Raw genomic sequence first — 17,374 nt, forward strand, 5'->3', positions numbered from 1 at the left:
CGAGGATGGGACCCTGTGACCCCCAGCACAGGGTCCAGTCACTCTTCCTGAGACCTAGGTAAGTGCCTGCGGAATGGAGACTATCTCCTCACACATCCCCTCTCAAGAAGGTAAATAACCCTTTGGGTGATCACCAGGTAACATAAGCAATTGTCAAATGGGTGCATGCATTTGCAGACTCCAGTGGTTTTAGGGTCTTGCAGAGCATAGGACTGTGACCTAGGTCAGCCTTATTACAGTAGGAGCCTCCACACACAAAGATCTGGTGTGATGTGAGGAGTGTGGACCAAGCCCCCAATAGCAGTGCCACGACCAATCCCTGCACCGTTATTCCTCAGTTCTTCAAGTTTTGAAGACATTTTGGTCTTTAAGAATTCTCTTCTCAGGTTGAATGTCCTTGAAAGATCTGAACCAGTGGACAGGTATGGACCCTGATTCAGGCAAAGGGAGGTCCGTGGAGGGACAAGGGACCTTCAAGGGGAGGTAGAGGCCAAGATGACAGAGGTTCACTTCAGACAGGAGGGGAAACACCTGCGCCATTGAGCCAGATGGAAGGGAGGGAGGGGGGTGCCAGCACACAGGGTTGAGGAAGTGACGACGGTGGTTGAGAGCATCCAGGAAGGGACACTGTGGATGGTACCAGCAAGGGAGAGGGCAAGGGGGGGACTGTACTCACAGGAATGGGTTGGCCCCATCAGAGGTTAGCCCACCTGTCAACCTTCAGTCTTGTAGCATGAGCGTGGCAGCCCGGCCCCACCCTGCGTCCCCAGCGGGAGTCAACACAAAGTCAACTTATTCTTTCACAGAGCATTCACGGGCGCCCTGTGAGTTTGGCCTCTCACTCCTGCAGGCCTCACAGGCCATCAGATTAATGTCCTCACTATATATTTTCTCTGTCCTCCCAGTTCTGACCACTGTGCTACACCCAACGCACAACACACACGCACGTCCACGCACACAGTGCACACACACTCCCGGGGCCTCCCGTCTGCTCTGGCCGACCCCTGCCAGGCCTCTCCTCGTTTCCATTCTTCAGAGCCCATTCCTGCTGGCACTGACCACCCGCAGCACTGACCCTCACGCTTCCCCGTCCCAGGGTCCTCCAGGGACTCAACTGTGGTACCCCCAGGACTGTGACTTAGGAATTAATCTGAGGTACCACAAAGAGAGGCAAGGCCACTGAAAGAAGAACGTCTTCCTTGTGTGGGGCCCTGGGTTCGCTCCCCAACACCACCAGTGCAAGGTCCTCCATGGTCAGAGGTGGAAGCAGGAGCAAGGGGAAGGCCTGGGCCAGCGCCTGATGAGGGCCTCCATGGGAAAGGCCAGGCAGGGCCGGGAAATGGTTCAGGATTGGTTAGTTAAAGCCAGCGGGCTTTGGGCATAGAGACTGTCCTGGGTGCTTGGTTTGTGGGCCTGGCTGAAGAAGAGCCAGGAAATATTGGATGGAATATGAAGGAAAGATGAGCTGGTTCCCAGCCTGGGCTGGCAATCACAGGGACAGGAGCGTCTCCCCACTTCCCCTCTTCCAGCTCCAACTCCAGGGCCCGCCAATCAAGCCCTCTCCTGCTGACATGGTCAAGTCCCCGCCCCTGACACTCCATACCTCATTAACATACCTGGGTTCCCTCGGCTACCTCATTGGATCCCTCAACTGCAGCCACCAAACTCCTGGCCAGGGTACCCTCCTTCCTCGTTTCTGCCAAGGTATCTGCCCTCCTGCCCACAGAACACCCCTGCTCCTGTTCTGCGACTTACCCCACTACCTCCCAGGAACCTCTGTGTCAGAGACCCCTCCCCTCCCCTCCCATCCGCATTAATAATTCTTAAAAATTAGCAGTAATAGCAAAAAGAACTCCTTGACCAAATGGGGCTTGGGGGATGTGCCATTTAGATTCCAGACAAAAAACTAGTTTTCCTGATGCCTAAAGATTTCTTTCAATTCAATAAGAAAAACATCAAGCTGGGCATGGGGCATCCACGTGGGATCCCATCAGGAAGATCCTCAGAGAGCTGTGGATGTAGTTTGGTGGTAGAGCACAGGCCTAGCACGTACAGAAGCCCTGAGTTTAATTTAATTCTCTGTACTGAGTGTGTGTGTGTGTGTGTGTGAGAGAGAGAGAGAGAGAGAAAGAGAGGGGGCAAGAGAGAGAGAGAGAGGTGTCATCAACAGAAATTGGGAAAAACATGAATAGACTGCTTCACAGAAAAGCAAAGACAAACAGTTCTGTAGCTCTGACACATCTTATTATGGTAAAAAAAAAATGCAAGTTAAAATTATATCAAGAAACTCTTTTTTGTCTTCCAGGTTGGTGGACGCCAGTGAGTCTGACACACTCCATGTTGGAGGGGTGGAGAGTCAGCGGCCTTGTTTTTCTGGTGCCTTCTCACAAAATCTTTTTACGTCAAATGGCCGTCAGCCTCCAGCACACTCACACACATCCCCTCTGACCCAGCAGCTCTGCCTCTGGGACTGCATCTCACATAAACCCACCTCCATTTGTAAATGGCTCCGTACAGGGTGATCCTCTGGGACATCCTTTGAGGAGGCAAAGGACTCAAAACCGACTTCATGTCCAAAACCCCGGAGCTGGGTTGAGCACTGTGACCCCCGTGTGGGAAGCTTACAGAGCCAGGAACAAGAAAGAAATGCTCTTTATGTGCAGATGTGGGGAATCTCATAGAGACAGAGAAGTGGGAAGGCAGAGCCAGAGCCTGAGGACAGAGGTGCGCCAGTGTGCCACCACCTGGGGAAGGAATCAGCACGCGCACTTCACCACCCCAGGCTTGAAACTGGAAGAGTTGTCTACAGGGAGGGAGGGAGGCACCTGCGAGGTCGGAGGGTATGGGGTTGGACACCCTTCACAGAGACCATCACATAATCTTAAAATTCTGAATGCTGTACTTCTGCTTTCTTAAGAAGGTGTTGAGGGCACAAAACAAGCAAGATTGAAAAACAAAACAAAACTTCTAGCCCACTGCCCTTTCTGGCTTCTGCATGTTCCTTCCTCTCCTCTAATGACAACATTTGGGGAGCACTGTCTGCAACTGTCCCTGCCCCTGGCAGCCCCCTGGCAGCCCCCTGGCAGCCCCCTGTCAGCCGCTCCCCAGTCCTGGTCTGACTCGCTCCGGCGCCACACACTGCACAGCACTGCCCTCCTCAGCCACTCCTGCAGGGGCATCCACAGCCCCCACTCGGGCCTCCCTGCCAGCCCTCTGGGAGGTCCACACTCTCTCCCACCCCATGGCTTCCCTCTTCATCTGTAAGCAGGCAGCACCAGTGTGCACCTCCATCCCGAGGAACCTCTTCTGAGCTCAGGATCCACTCCTTGTCTCCAGGTATCTCCAACCAGCATAGAATGGCCGGCTTTCAGCCAGTTTCATTCTCTATACCTGGGAGGCTTCCTTGTCAAGCCCACACCCTTTCAGTCATCAAAACCCAGCTGTGACCCCTCTTGACTATCCCTAGAACCCATCCACTCTCACCCCCTCCACCACGGCCCATCTGGTTGAAGCCTTCATCTGCTACCTCAGCTTCCTCACGCTCTCTATCCTTTCACTCTGCTGTACCTCAGGGCCTTTGCACATACTCTAACCTGTGCCTTGGACACTCTCCTCCACAGCTACAGTTTGGATGAGGTACTTAGTTGAAAGTCATCTGGTGATGTGGGAACACGCCTTTGAAGAGAATATTGGTCCCTCCCCATTCTCTCTCTCTGCTTCCCTGTCACCATGAGGGGAGCAGCTTGCTCTACCACCTGACGTGCTGCCTCGTCACAGGCCCAAAGGCAACAGTGCTGACCGACCGTGGACTACAGCCAACATGGACCCTTCCCCCTTGTACTGTGGTTACCTCAGGGGTAAGATATTATTTCCATCCGTGACAGAATGCTGACCAACACATCCCCTCTCCACCCTGCTTTTCTTTGATCAACCCTTATCTGTCTTCTGGCGCTCAGATTAACATGACTTCCTCAGGGGAGGCTGTCCTGGTCCCTTAGACCGATGGACCTCAACTGGGGGCAATTTTGCTCCCTAGGGGACAATGTCTGGAGACACTTTGGGGAGTAGGGAATGTGTGTGTGAATGCTGCCAAACACCCTACAATGCACAGGAACGTCCCCTACAACAAAGAACTATCTCGCCCCAAATGTCACTAGAGCCAAGGTTGGGAAACCTTGCCTCCGACGGTCACACCCCATGACCCACTCACAACATACTCCATTTCTCCACACACCACCTATCACAATCGGATCTTTAACTGTGCAAAGAAACTGGAAAAGCCCCATTCTCCGAGGTTTATGCAATGAAAACATGAATTAAAGTCACCACCCAGGTTCATCTCGGTACCTGTACCCCCAGTGCCCAGCCCAAGCAGACGGCCTCAAGCCTGGCAATGAAACTATGTGGATGGGCGTGACATGCCCTGGGCAGGGACTGAGTCACATCCAGCAGAGGCCACCACATCCTAGCCTCCAACTTAGCTGGGCCCCATGTGCCACCCAATGGCAGTCCTTTCCCGGGCCTCGACCCTGGCTCATTGGACAAACCAGCCCTTGCACATCAGATACATCCTATCTCAGTTCATCTCCACTCAGACTCCAAGTGCCCCTAAAAGTCACCTTGCCCACGCTGATCCCCTCCCCATCTTCTCAGACTGCTGTGCCTCCCAGAGGCTCCACATCTAGCCATTGCCAAACCAGAAGCCGGGGTACCCTCGTGTAGCTCACCAGCCTCTCAGACCCGCTCCCTCCACTGCCCAGTGATGGGCTCCAGAGTTGTCCATTCTCTCCCCCCCGGCCTTCTTGCCTCCAGCGTCCTGCCCTCCCACTCCACCTGGCACATCACTCCTGGCTCAGCCTTCTAAGAAGACAATCAGCCTGTATCGATTCCTGCTCAAAGTCTCTGTCCATGTTTCTTCTTGTCCACGGAGCAGAGCCCAAGTCCCCCAGCCCGAGTAGGTGGGTTCTTCAACCTTGGCACCTGCTGTGGCCTCATCCCCAGCAAGCCTCTGCAGCCCAGGCAAAAAACCTCTGCCCCACTCATTTCATGCCATGGTGCAGATCTTCCCTTCCCTCTCCTCTTGTCTTTCCTCTTAGATGCCCAGAGCTCATAATTGTCCTTAAAACCAAGGCCAGACACCTCTACCCCAAACTATGAAGGCACTCAAAAAACCAAAGAACTTTTACATGATCCAGGAATCCCACTACTGGGCATATACCCAGTGGACCAAAAGCAGAAACCCAAGTAGATATCCGCACTCCCAAGAGCATCGCGGCATTATTCACAGTAGCCAATGGGTGGAAGCAACCCAGGTGTCCCCGGGCAGATGAACAGATACACAAAATGTGGTCCATACATACCACGGAATGTAATTCTGCCTTAAACAAGGAAGAACTTGTGTTCCATGTATGTATAATTTGTCAAAATACATTCTATTGTCATGTATAAAACTAAACAGAAGAAATAACAATTTTTTTAAAAAAATCAAGGAGGGCTGGGGGTATAGCTCGGTGGTGGGGTACTTACCTAGCATGCACAAGACCCTGGGTTCAATCCCCAGCACTAGGTAAGGGTAGGAGAGGAAATTCTGTTACTTGCTCTAACTTGGGTGAACCTCAAGGACATTATGCTAAGTGACATATGACAGTCACAAAAAAGGCAAATACTATAGGATCCAATTTAAGGGAGGTCTACTGCTGGTGTTATTTTGACTTGTTTATAGACTCTAACAGTCTACTCTGGTTTGGATGTGATTGAATATGTCCCCCAAGGCTTCATATCTTGAAATGGAATCCCCATTGGGGGCTGTTAAGAGGGTGGAAACAACTAAGGCACATGGAGGTGGAGCCTTTGGAATCAGATCATAGAAGTCATTAGGGAGCAGCCCCCAAGGCTGAATCCTGGTGGCTGTGTAAGGGAAGGGCGGGAGACTGAAAGCAATGTCTGTACTCCCTCGTGCTCCCATGTGACGCTCTGCACTGCCTGAGACTCTGCAGCCAGAGGCCATCCCTGGACCATCACCTCCACCTTGGGCCTCCAACACTGGGCCAACTTACCTCTTTTCATTAAATGTACCCAGTCCCTGGCATTGTGGTGTCAGCAACAGAAAACAGATCACTGCAAAGTACCTCAAGGACTCAAAGTCAGAGAAAGAGAGTAGAATAGCGGCTTCCAAGGGCTGGGGCCGAGAAGGGGAATTAGTGTTTGCTGGGTACAAAGTTTCAAGTGGGAAATGATGAGAAGGTCGGTGTGATACCTGGAGAAGGATTAAGTGAGCTTAATGGCAACGAACTGTACCTGTTACAATGGTGGAAACAACATATTTGTATGTCCCATGTATTTTACTGTGATAACAAAAAGGCAAACAAAGCAAAACATGAACCCCCACCTCTCCATCTTGTGAATCTGCCCAGTACCCCTCCTCACCCCTTCCGCTGATCTGTGCGTGCCCCACCCCCACCCCCTACAAGCACAAGCACACCATGGGGCTGCCCACCCTCCTCTGAGCACAGACCGACATCCTGGTCTGTGCACAGCCAGGGACATGGTCTCATTCATGGTCCCTTCCCAACTTCTAGCCCACAGCCTAGAGCAGAGGTTCTTCCACGGGGGCTGTAAGAATGAACAGCCCAAACCCATCATTTCTGGGCGGATACCATCCCAGACCAGAGCAGTGACTGCTTAGATTCATCAGCACCCCATCCCCCCGACTTCCCCCAAGCCAGATCTGCCCTTCCATTAAGCAACAAGGTCAGAAGGCGGAATCTGTGGACCAAGTTAATAAACAGCTAGCTTGGGAGGCATAAACAAAATAAAACCAGGGGTAGCTCAGTGCAGGCTGGGTGCCCTTGTTTCTAACACCAGGCTCCAACCTCTCCTGCCTTTATCAGCTGGTGGGCTGAGTCACTTCCTGTGTCCCCTCCCAGGGCAAGGAGAGAGGGGCAAGCTGGGGAGCAGCTGAGTCCTGGCTGTGAATACACGATTGGTCACTACACTGCCCTGACCTCATTGGGAGGGCCCAGACCCCAGGCCTGACCCCCCACCCCCACCTTCTTATGTAACCCAAAGCCTGGAAGGCAAGGAGAACTTGGCCTTGGCTCCCAGTATGAGGTCCCCCAGGCCCAGCACGTCCCTCCTTTCCACTCATTTCCATCTCTAAGTCCTCAGACCCCCACCCACTGAACAGTCCAACTCCCAAAACTGGAAAGGAAAATTGTCCCCTCTGTCTTGGGGGTGATGTCGGGAGGCTCCTCAGGGATCATCTAATCCAGTGGGTCTCAGCCAGATATGATGCTGCCCCCAGAGGACATTGGCTGTCAAGGAGGAAAAGGGCAGTGATGCTCTGGCACTGGTGGGTAGAGGCCAAGGACTCTACTAAACATCTCTGCTCAACATGCCCTGTCAAAAAGGCACAGGATAGTCCCCACTTCCCCCTGCCCTCCTTAAGAATTATCTGTCCACCATGACAATAATGCTGAGGTGGAGGACTCCGACTGAACCAGAGCTGGCTTTGTTGGGGGGAAGTACCAGGGACTGAACCCAGGGGTGCTTTACCACTGAGCTACACAGCAGCTCTTTTTATTTTTCTCTTTTGAAATAAGGTCTCATGAAGCTGCCCAGGCTGGCCTTGAATTTGCAATCCCCTGCCTCAGCCTCTTGAGACACTAGGATTACAGATGTGTGCCACCACACCTGGCTAAGCTCTTACAGATGAGGAAACTGAGGCTCAGGAAGTGACAACACCAAAGTCCCACTGTGCCCAGCCAGACTGCGGCAAATAGGGTCGGAGTTAGGATCCAGACCTGCTGGCAGCCACACCAACCTCAGCTCCCAGGAGTACACTGACCAACTCCAAGCCCAAGGCCGGCTGGGGGTGTGGCTGAATTGGGCCCTGTGCCTTGTCCCATCAAGGTCACTTTGGCCAGGAGGTTCCCAATTAATCAAAGGGGAGGGGTGTTTTAAGGAGCCATGGTATGTCCGTGCAAAGTGCCCCTGATAGAGATAGGCAAAACTCACCTGGGGTGGAGTGGACCTCATGGGATGGTCCTGTGGCTCAAGATCAGAAGAGAAGGAAACTCTCTAAGGTAAAACCCAGCTTGGAGAACAGGGAATGGTAAGAATTAAGACTTGGATCATTGCTTTAGGGGGCCACTATCTTTTCTCCCAGATGTCAAAGGTGATATTTCTTGGCCAGACACAGTGGCACATGCCTGTAATCCCAGCAGTTTAGGAGACTGTGGCAGGAGGATGGCAAGTTCAAAGCCAGCCTTAGCAACTTAGTGAGGCCCAAAGGAACTCAGTGAGACCTGTCTCTAAATAAAATACGAAAGGGCTGGGTGTGGCTCTGTGGTTAAATGTCCCTGAGTTTGATCCCTGGTACCAAAACAAAACAGATGGTATTTCTCTTGCATCTGATGGCTCCTCACTGCCATCCTGCATGATTTCCTAATAATTTCTAGAGTTCGCCGTGTCTTTTTCGCAGGGAGCCAACACCGTGACTCCTACTATGGGCCAGACCTCAGGCATTAGGGCTGGCCGTGCAGCCCTATTATTTATGAATGACTGACTCACATCATGTCGCAACAGGCGTACTTTTCCATTCACTGAGGCTGAAAGCCATCCAAAGGGTAGTGACGATGGTGATAAGGAGAAGGCAGGGTGCAGGAATGCATGAAGCTATGCTCTCAGGTCCAGCCTCACTTCCTCCAGGAGAAGGGACTCCATGGAAGGTGGCTGGGGGCAAGGATGGTGGAGAGGTGTGGTCCAGAGAAGAAGGCACCACTACAGAGCCATTTCTTCTTAATCTTATCACTGCTTCCTTGCCTGCCCCAACCTCCTCCTCCCCAATTTTCCCTACAAATTGGAAAGCTCCTATACATCCTTTAAGGTCCAACTCTGGAGTCCCTCTCCCAACTCCAAGACTCTGCAAGAACATTCTAACTATTATTTTGGCAAAGCATGAAGGGCAATGGGAAAAGATATTTGGGTTAATGGCAGGACTAGGGCAAAAAACCCACACTGGCCACGTTCTAACATAAGGGACTGCATGACAGCTGCTTGTGTGTCTCCCTGGCATCCAGGTTCTCTTACCCCTTTCCTAGGTGAGGCCTCAGGGCCTTTCCCTGGCCTCTGCACTTCTCACACTGGTGTCATCCCTAGCCCAGCCCATCTGAACCGCCACCCTCCCCAGGGCACCAGAGTCTGGCTTTGGTCCCTCTGGTTCTCAGCGCCCTGGGGAATCTGAACAAGCTTCCTGGTTGGGACACTCTTTTCCCCCAAGGGCTGGCTCACTCACAGAGGGATGGGCTCCCTTTGGAGAGTAGAATTCTTGTGAAGACGGAAGTCTTTTGGGGACCACTTCTCCCTGGAACTCCAAGGGCCCTCTGCGGTGCCATCTGCTCAGTCTAGAGGTTCCCTTCCAGGTAACTCTAGAGGCAACTGCCCAGGAGACTCTTATAACCCTAACAACCTGGAGCAGGGGACGGGGACCCAGCTCTGAATTAACTCAAGTCCAGTTAGGAACAACTCCAGCCCTGCCTCCCTCAGGCACCCTCACCCCTGGGCCTCCCTCTCCCTGTGTGGACTCTGAGGAAGGAGAAGGGGAAGTACCCATTTATTCAACATGTGATAAATGAACACCTACCACACACCAGGCGCTGCCCCGACCCCAGGGACAGAGCAGGGAACAAAACAGACAAGAAGCCATGCCCGCATGAGCTGGTGCTCTAACAGGCAGAGCAGATGAAACCCAAGATAAAAGTGAAATACACAGATTGTGAGATATGCTGTGGAAAATAAAGCAGAGGGGCATGAAGGGACGTGACCGCGGGGCCTGGACACTCTGGGTCTAAAGCTCTCATTCTTCTGGGTCCTTGTTGAGATCTGAGAGCCAGCAGTAGGAAGCTGGGCAGGGCCCATCAACTGCAGGAACCTCTCTCAGGTGGTGGGGGGAAGCCCAAGCAGGGACTTCAGCCCAGACCCTTTCTCCACAGCCTCCTCCAGAGAACAAAACTGACCAGCACTGAGTGTTCTGGCCTTTCCTTAGGCCACAGGCAGACAACAGGCCTGCTCAGTAGTGTAGATCTCCCAAGGTCCCAGTCCAAGAGTCCCAGAATCCCAGGCAGGGACTCAAAGGTCCTGTGTGAGTGGAGGATTTCTTCTAGAGCAGGGTGGCAACTTCTGGGCACTGCCATCGAGGGTCTTCTACAACCTTCCCTCTGCCTTCCTTCCCCACTGTCCTTGGTTGAAGAAGACATGGACCTCCTCCACCCGCAGGGGTTCTTCAACCCCTCCCTTCTGTCCCTTGGACCATCCCCTGTATGGAAGGGTGTCTCTCTCTGACATTGGGAAGGAGAGAGGAAGAAGCCAAACTACCCTTTTCTCTGGATTTTTAGCAATTTCTTTCTCATAGAGATTTTGACCAATAAATACTTCTTACAAACCTAGTGTGCACTCAGAGTAAGGCTTGCTCTCTGAGGGACGGCTAGATGCATGGCTACTGCTTACAGGAAATATACAGGCCAATTTGGAGCCAGGCTAACACATACACACACACCCCACACACACACACACACAGAGAAAAGAAGAGTCATCTCGGAGGTGTGCTTTGCAATATACAGAGCCTTTTGGACCACTCACTCTTTCATAAAACCATGCAGATTCTATTGTCCCCATTTTGCCCAAGAGGAAATTGAGGCAAGAAAAACGAATTCTTCCCTAAACCATGGCTGCCCCATGGGGGAGTCAAGAGAGAAAGGAGACAATAAAGATTAATGTTTCCAAATTGAATATCCAGAAGGGATAGATAAGAATTCCACTAGACAGGACAGAGTGCCTCTGCCTCCAACCCAGGGCACCGTCGTGCTGGGCATTTAACCCTGCACACTGCCCCCCACTCTTCTTGGCCTGACAAGAAGTGGACCAAGAGGAAAGGAAAAGCCCATTTTCTATCTGGAAAAGCACAAGGTGTTATGGATATGTTCACTAGTTAAAAAAGGAAGTTGTTCCAAGTGGGGGAGGATGTCAAGGGACCTCAGGGTGCTGGTGAGCACCTTCCTGGTTCAACTCTGCAGTGTCCTTTCCGCTTACCAAGGGCAGAGAGGTATGCCAGCTTGAAAAGAATTCCCTTTCAGGTTAACTCAGGCCATTCTAGTAGAGCACCTTCAGCTGTGCGGTGCTATGGCTACCCACGGGAACAAAGTGGGTCTCCCACCTCGTGCAGTTCCCAGAACTTAACAAGGAGCAGGCTCGCTCTTGGAGTTTCTGTTTGGAGGTGCCCTCTCTTTGTCCACAGGAAGAACCTTAAGGGAGTGAGGGAGAAACAAACCGCAAAAATGCAGAAGCGACCATCTGGCTCTAGAAGGCTGTGGTCCACCTCTTTTCCTGAGCAAATAACTTGGCCTCTTTGAGTCTCCTTTTCCCCTCATCTGCCAATGGGCCAACACCTACCACCTCACTAGTTTGCTGTGGGGGTAAATAGAAATAAGGACGGTCTCGCATCCGTGTCTGGCTCTGGTGGAAGTGGCATTCTTCCCCCTTCCCAAGCAGAGCCGCTCGCTCATACCCACGGGAGTCAGGGGCTCACACACTGCGTCAGCCCGACTGAGGCCCATCCCCTCTCCTGGCCTCACCTTACAGGGGCTTGGGAAGCGCTGCGGGGGGTCAATGATGCCCAGTCCTGACTGCAGCCAGGGGAAGGCAGAGGACCAAAGGCAGGATTTCCCGGTGATGGGCGTCCACTTGAATAGGGCGCACAGGGCCGCCCCTTCCTCGCACCCCATCTCACTCAGCCCGGTCTCACCTCTGGAGGAGCTGGGAAGCACCAAAACAAACATCCCTGAAAGGAATCGCCCACCTGGCAGTCCTCCGAGAGAGCAAAAGTGAGAAGACCAAAACCAACCAATGTCCGCGGCGAGCCTTCCGCAGGGGCAGCGGCCGCCGCCTTCACACGCGCTCGGGGTGAGCGGGTGGAAGTGGCTGCGCGGCTGCGCCACCCTCGCACGACCAAACTTTCCAAGCCGACCTCACGGTTGCCGCCCGCTCCGGGACGCTCCCGGAGCAGGGAGAGAGAGTGCACTTGAACTCGGAGGCCGCGCGCGGCGGGGGACCCGGGGGCGGCACTGGCCGGGCATCCAGCCCTGGGTTACCTGAGTCCTGAGGGTCACGGGCGTCCAGTAGACAGGGTGCAGGGACGCGGCTCAGGCAAGCGGGAGGTGGGGAAGTCCTCCCGGGCCGCCGCGGCCCCGGGACTAGTGGGAAGTGCACCTGGCGGGCGCCTCCCAGCGCGGTCCCCGCCCCAGCTCCTCGGGCGTGGGCAGGGCGGCCCCCCGGGGAGGAGCCGAGGGCGGCGCGGGGCACTCTCCGGACGCCTGGTCTGCGCCTAGCTGCGTGCCACCGACCCCTGGCCTCGGTCACCTTCTAAAGTTCTCCTTGCTTGAGTTTCAAGTTCTACCAAAACTGCTGCAGAGGCACGCGGGGGTAGCAAAGGCCCTCTGGCACCCTGGAACCCTGTGGGCCATACTCCACGCCCACTCCCGTCCCAATGGCTGAGGGCTGGGAGTCCAGAGGAAGAGCAGGGCCTCGGAACCTGCCCCTCAGAAAAATGCACGGGGTGGATGAAGCACAGGGAAGGTCAGAAAGCAACCGCAGCCCCACCCCACAAAGTCCTCTCCCCTGGTGGGAGAGGCTCCTGGGTGCTCCAGACTAGACACCTGCCGTCAGTTCTTCCCTGCTCTCTCTGGAGTGCCCAGAGCAGGCGGTCCTTGCCAGTCCTCAGCCTTTCTCCCTGGGGCTCTGTGTCCCAGGTCACAAGCTCCCAAACTGGAAGGTGCTGGGGCTGGCCCTCTGCCAGCCAGTGGTCACAGCCATAAGAAATGAAGGGACGCAGAGGACAAAGAAGAAACATTAGGCCCGGGGCTCAGACTCTGATTATGTGCAGGTGCTGAAGGAGCAGGTTGCAGCTGCTTTCTGCCGGCCCACCCTGCCCAAAGAACTCAGAAAACCCACCCCACGACAAAATTTCCAGACTCCAGGTGAGGGATCAGTCACTTGGTCCTGCCTATTTCGGAAGGGAATCCCTTGGGCACTCTGCCCTGCACTGTTTGCAGAGTGTGCAGCCAGAGGCAAGAGCATAGGACTGGGAGTCCAGATACCTGGTCTCTGGCTTCCATTCAACTCTGTGACCTTGGGCTAGTCTCTGGCTCTGTTTCCTCATTCACAGTGAGTGGGCTGCAGTGTATTATCTCTGAGGCCCTGTTAATGGATCCTTGCTGAGAGCCACCGCCGAGTCTGTATGGCCCCTGGCATTTTGCCAACAGTATTGATTGACAGGCGAGGCATTACTATCCGCCTGTGCCGCAACTTTTGAGTTCTCGCACTATTTTGGAGTTCTCCTGGGGATTTCCGGGGATTCCCCGAGAGTTCCCATTGGTTGGGGAAGTGCAGGAGGAGGGATTTCGGGGGGAGATATTTCCGGCTGGGGGTTTCCTGGACAAGCCTCGTGGCGTTAGGGAGGATTCCCCGGGAGCTGTGTGAAGTGTTTTCCTGCAGTTTAAAAATAAAGTTTGTTCCTGCTTCAGTGGCTCGTGATTTGTGCCCAGCCAGACTGCGGCAGATCCTGAATCATGGCATTGGGCAACTTGCTTTACTAGGTTTGCTGTGGCTGTACAAAGCGTATGTGCTAGGCGGCATGTTGGTCCTCTGGGTTCTTAAAGGAAGAGTGACTGAGGCCATAGGGACCAGCTGCTCCACGTGGATGACTGGGCCCAGGGAGAGTGGAGTTCAGCACTATGCTGAATTAGGTGTGACCGTCTACAAAATGGAGATGCATAATCCCTGACTTGTCTTCCCAAGGCTGTTGGGAAACTCAGTGAGACATGATATAGGAAGCCCTTTGAAGGGAGAAAGCAAGGGGGTGTATACTTTTTGACACCATCTTTGATGCCCTGGACAAAGGCATGAGGTATCTTCTGGGAGGCAAAGCCTTTCCCTGACCTCATTGCCCTTCCTGCAGAAGATGTGAGGTGCACAGGTGCAGGCATGCACCCCACCGGTAGCCACGGTAAGTGTCGCCCAGTGCCTCACCTGGAGATCTTCCACTGCTGGTACACCTTTGTGTGCACCTTGGGGAAACTCAAAAGGGGAGACAAAGAGACTCCCAACTCCAGTGGAGGTGGCCAGCGGCTGACTAACCATTCATCAGCATGTGCTGGCTGAGTACTCCATGGGTGGGTACCACAGATGCCATCTCTGCTCTCAGCTTAGAGTCTAGCTGAATGATTAAACGTGACATGGAGCTGGGAGAGGGTGCTGCGGATGGCTCAGGAAGATGAGAGAGGAGCAGTGGGAGTGAGAGACCAGGGAAAGGGACTGAGACCACTTGGAGAGGAATTTGGAGAGTGCTGGGCTTAATTTACCCCACGTCATAGTGAGGAAGCAGAGGCCTAGAGTGGACATGTGACCTGCCCATTTGTGGCAGAGTTGGAACTTGATTTGAGGACCTCAGAACTGTGCTGGCTTTGAGGCTCCTGTGCTGTCCAAGGAGGTCTGAGCCCTAAGAAGTAGGGGAACAGGGATGAGTGGGTAGGGAACCTTCTAGCAGGAAGAAGAGACTGAACTGAGGTGCAGCATTGGGAACCCTGTGCAGCAGAGGAAGTTGCTGCAGTGACGTGACGTGCAGCATCTGGAAGGAGGGAGCCACACAGAACTGGAAGCCAGGCCAGAGCTGTATTCTTAGGAGTGTATTGAGCCCACACCAGTTAGGGAGATTCCAGCACAAGACATCCCTGGAGAGAGACACAGGTCCCCAAACACCTAATGAGACAGCAGGTGACCTGTCAGGAAGGCAGTTAGGTGACAGCGGAAGAGCACCAGGAGTCAGACAACCTGTATGTAGATGGCCTTGGCCAAGTTATTTCTCTTCTCTGACCCTCAGTTTCTTTATCTATGGCCTGGGGGGTCATAACCTCTTCCCTTTTAGGGTCACCGTGATGACCACAGAACACATTTGGAAGTGCTGTGTCAACGGCAGTGGGCAGAGTGAATGTAACATGTAGAATTGTGCTGTTCTCCAGTAGCCTCAGTGGGTGCTTGTGGAACTGACCCATGCTGGACTGGGCACTTGTGTCTCACTGTGGCAATAGCCATCACATGGGGCTGGGGGAGGGGTGGATCTGCAATGGTCAGAGAGGCCCAGGGAGGGTGGGAAGGAAGGAGAGCGCCAGTCATGCATGTCAGTCTCCCTGACATCTTTACAACAGAACTCAGAAAAACCATTTTGGGGGACAATGCCCCCTCCCATCCAGGTGGCTAGGTGTCTCCCATCCCCTCTTTGCCTGTGCGTTCAGGAGGCACCACCTCAGAAGTTCTTTGTACATGTTCTTCAAGGCCCAACCCACACCTGCTCTTCGGTGGGTTGAGCAGCTCCTCGGGTGGGCCCAGATGGCCTCTCCTCCTGTGCTTGTTCCAAAGGCCTCATCTGACAGCAGGGACAGTGCAGAAGAGACCACCGTCCTGGCTCCATGCCAACACTCGGGTTCCTCACGGTGTTCTCAGCCTCTTGCACCCAACCCCAAGTCTACTCCCTCCTGTCTCCTCCTCTGCAATGAGGCCATCAGAGCAGGGTCCTGCTTTCCAGGTAAGAACACTGAGGCCAGGAGAGGTGCCGGGACTCGCTGGGTCTTGCCCCACAGCATCAGACCTACACAACCAGGCAACTGGACTCACAGGCTGCCCGCTGACAGTGCCATTGCCCCATTGCCTCACTAGGCTGCAGATGTCAGCCTGCCTCTTCTTCTTCTTTTTTTTAGTTATACACGAAAGTAGAATGTATTTTGGCAGAATAGACATACATAGAGTACAACGGATTCTATTTCAGTTCCCACTCTATGGTCGCTCATGACGTGGAGTTACCCTGGTGGTGTATACAAACACAAGGGTAGGAAAGTTATGGCCAGTTAATTCTACTGTCTTTCCTATTCCCCTCTCCATTCCCTTCCCTTCATTTCCCTTTGTCTAATCCAAGGGATTTCTCTTATTCCCCTCCCCAGCCTCCCTTCTTTTGAGTTAGCATCCACAAATCAAAGAGAACATTTGGCCTTTCACTTTGGAGGATTGTCTTATTTCACTTAGCATGCTAGCCTCCAGTTCTATCCATTTACCAGCAAATGCCATAGTCCGTTCTTTTTTAAGGCTGAGTAATATTCCATTGGTATGTATACCACATTTTCTTTATCCATTCCTTCATTTAAGCCTTTTCTTACAGAGAAAGAAATAGCCATTAAGGGAGAGGCCATGGTTTATGGGAGCTTCTCAGAGAGTTTCCCTCCTATTACTCTCTCACAGTCCTGGAGGCCAGAAGTCCCCAGTCAAAATGTCCTTGGGGCCTGCTCCCTCTGAGGCTTGCAGGGAGAGCCCTTCCTCTCCTCTGGGCATCTCTAGGCTGTGGGGGCATCTCTCTAATCCCTGCCCCTGTCTTCACTCGGCTGTCTCCGTGTGATTCCATGTCCTCTCCTCTTCAGGTAAGGACACTAGTCTTTGGGTTCAGGAAATCGCTTCTCAAGATCCTCAAATGCATGAGATCTGCAAAGACGGCTTTTTCCCAATTAGGCCACAGTCGCAGGTCATGGAGTTAGGACGTGACATTTCCTTTGGGGGACCTGATTCAATCCCTGCCGTGTCTTCCGTCCTACTGGTGGCACCTAGTGGTCCTGCAGGGCCAGACTCCTCCTTTCATTCACCCAGTTTCTCACATCGTTGCCTGGGCTGCCTGGACAGAGCCTCTGCTGACATCTTCTCCCTCTGGTTGTGTTATGCAGGAGAAAAAAGACAAAAGCCACTTGGGGACCTTGCTGGGGACTGAACTGGGGACTCCCCTCTTTGGACTTCCTTTCGTCCACCTTGTTGTCCGACCACAGCTGTTTCAACAGCACCCTCTGTGCCTCTTCCACTAACATCTTTCTGTTACCAGGTCCCTGTGAAGGATGGGCTCAGAGGAAGTGACCATTCTCTCTCATCCGTGTGCCCTGACCCTCTTATGATGCCCAGCCCCTTGTCAGGGAGAGATGAGCGTCACTTCCATTCAGAGAGCACATACTCTAAGGCCAACCCCGTGGTGGGGACACCAGTCTGGCACCCCTCTCCAGGCAGAGATCCTTCCTGAGCAGAACTGAGGGAGGTGGAGCGTGGAAGGCTGGCCCTTTAAGGAGTGTGTGTGGCGGGGAGGAAACTGAAGTGGAGAGAGGTGACCCCCTTGGCCAGGGACCAGACCCTTACCTCCCAGGGTGACAACCGAGCACCCATCATCTCAGGAAGCCCCAGGCCTCCTCTGTGCCATGGGGGCTCCTCTGGGCCAGTATCCATCAAGCATCCAGAAGGG

The 17,374-nt window shown here is 53.5% G+C and overlaps 1 protein-coding gene across 2 annotated transcripts in view; it reads right to left on the reverse strand.

Moving 5' to 3' along the window:
- Paqr5 (progestin and adipoQ receptor family member 5) overlaps window positions 1-12,410 on the reverse strand; it is an 85,901-nt gene extending 73,491 nt beyond the window's left edge. The window contains exon 1 of one of the 2 annotated variants that reach the window (XM_015480482.2): window positions 12,147-12,410. The gene's annotated coding sequence lies outside the window, so the exon portion shown is untranslated. Of the gene's footprint in view, window positions 1-11,854; window positions 12,021-12,146 lie in introns of those variants that run through there. The other variant, XM_048793479.1, reaches the window with a different exon arrangement.
- Window positions 12,411-17,374: the final 4,964 nt, after the last annotated feature.

The sequence above is a fragment of the Marmota marmota genome, unplaced genomic scaffold (genome assembly GCF_001458135.2).
Source record: "Marmota marmota marmota unplaced genomic scaffold, marMar, whole genome shotgun sequence".
Taxonomy (NCBI): Eukaryota; Metazoa; Chordata; class Mammalia; order Rodentia; family Sciuridae; genus Marmota; species Marmota marmota.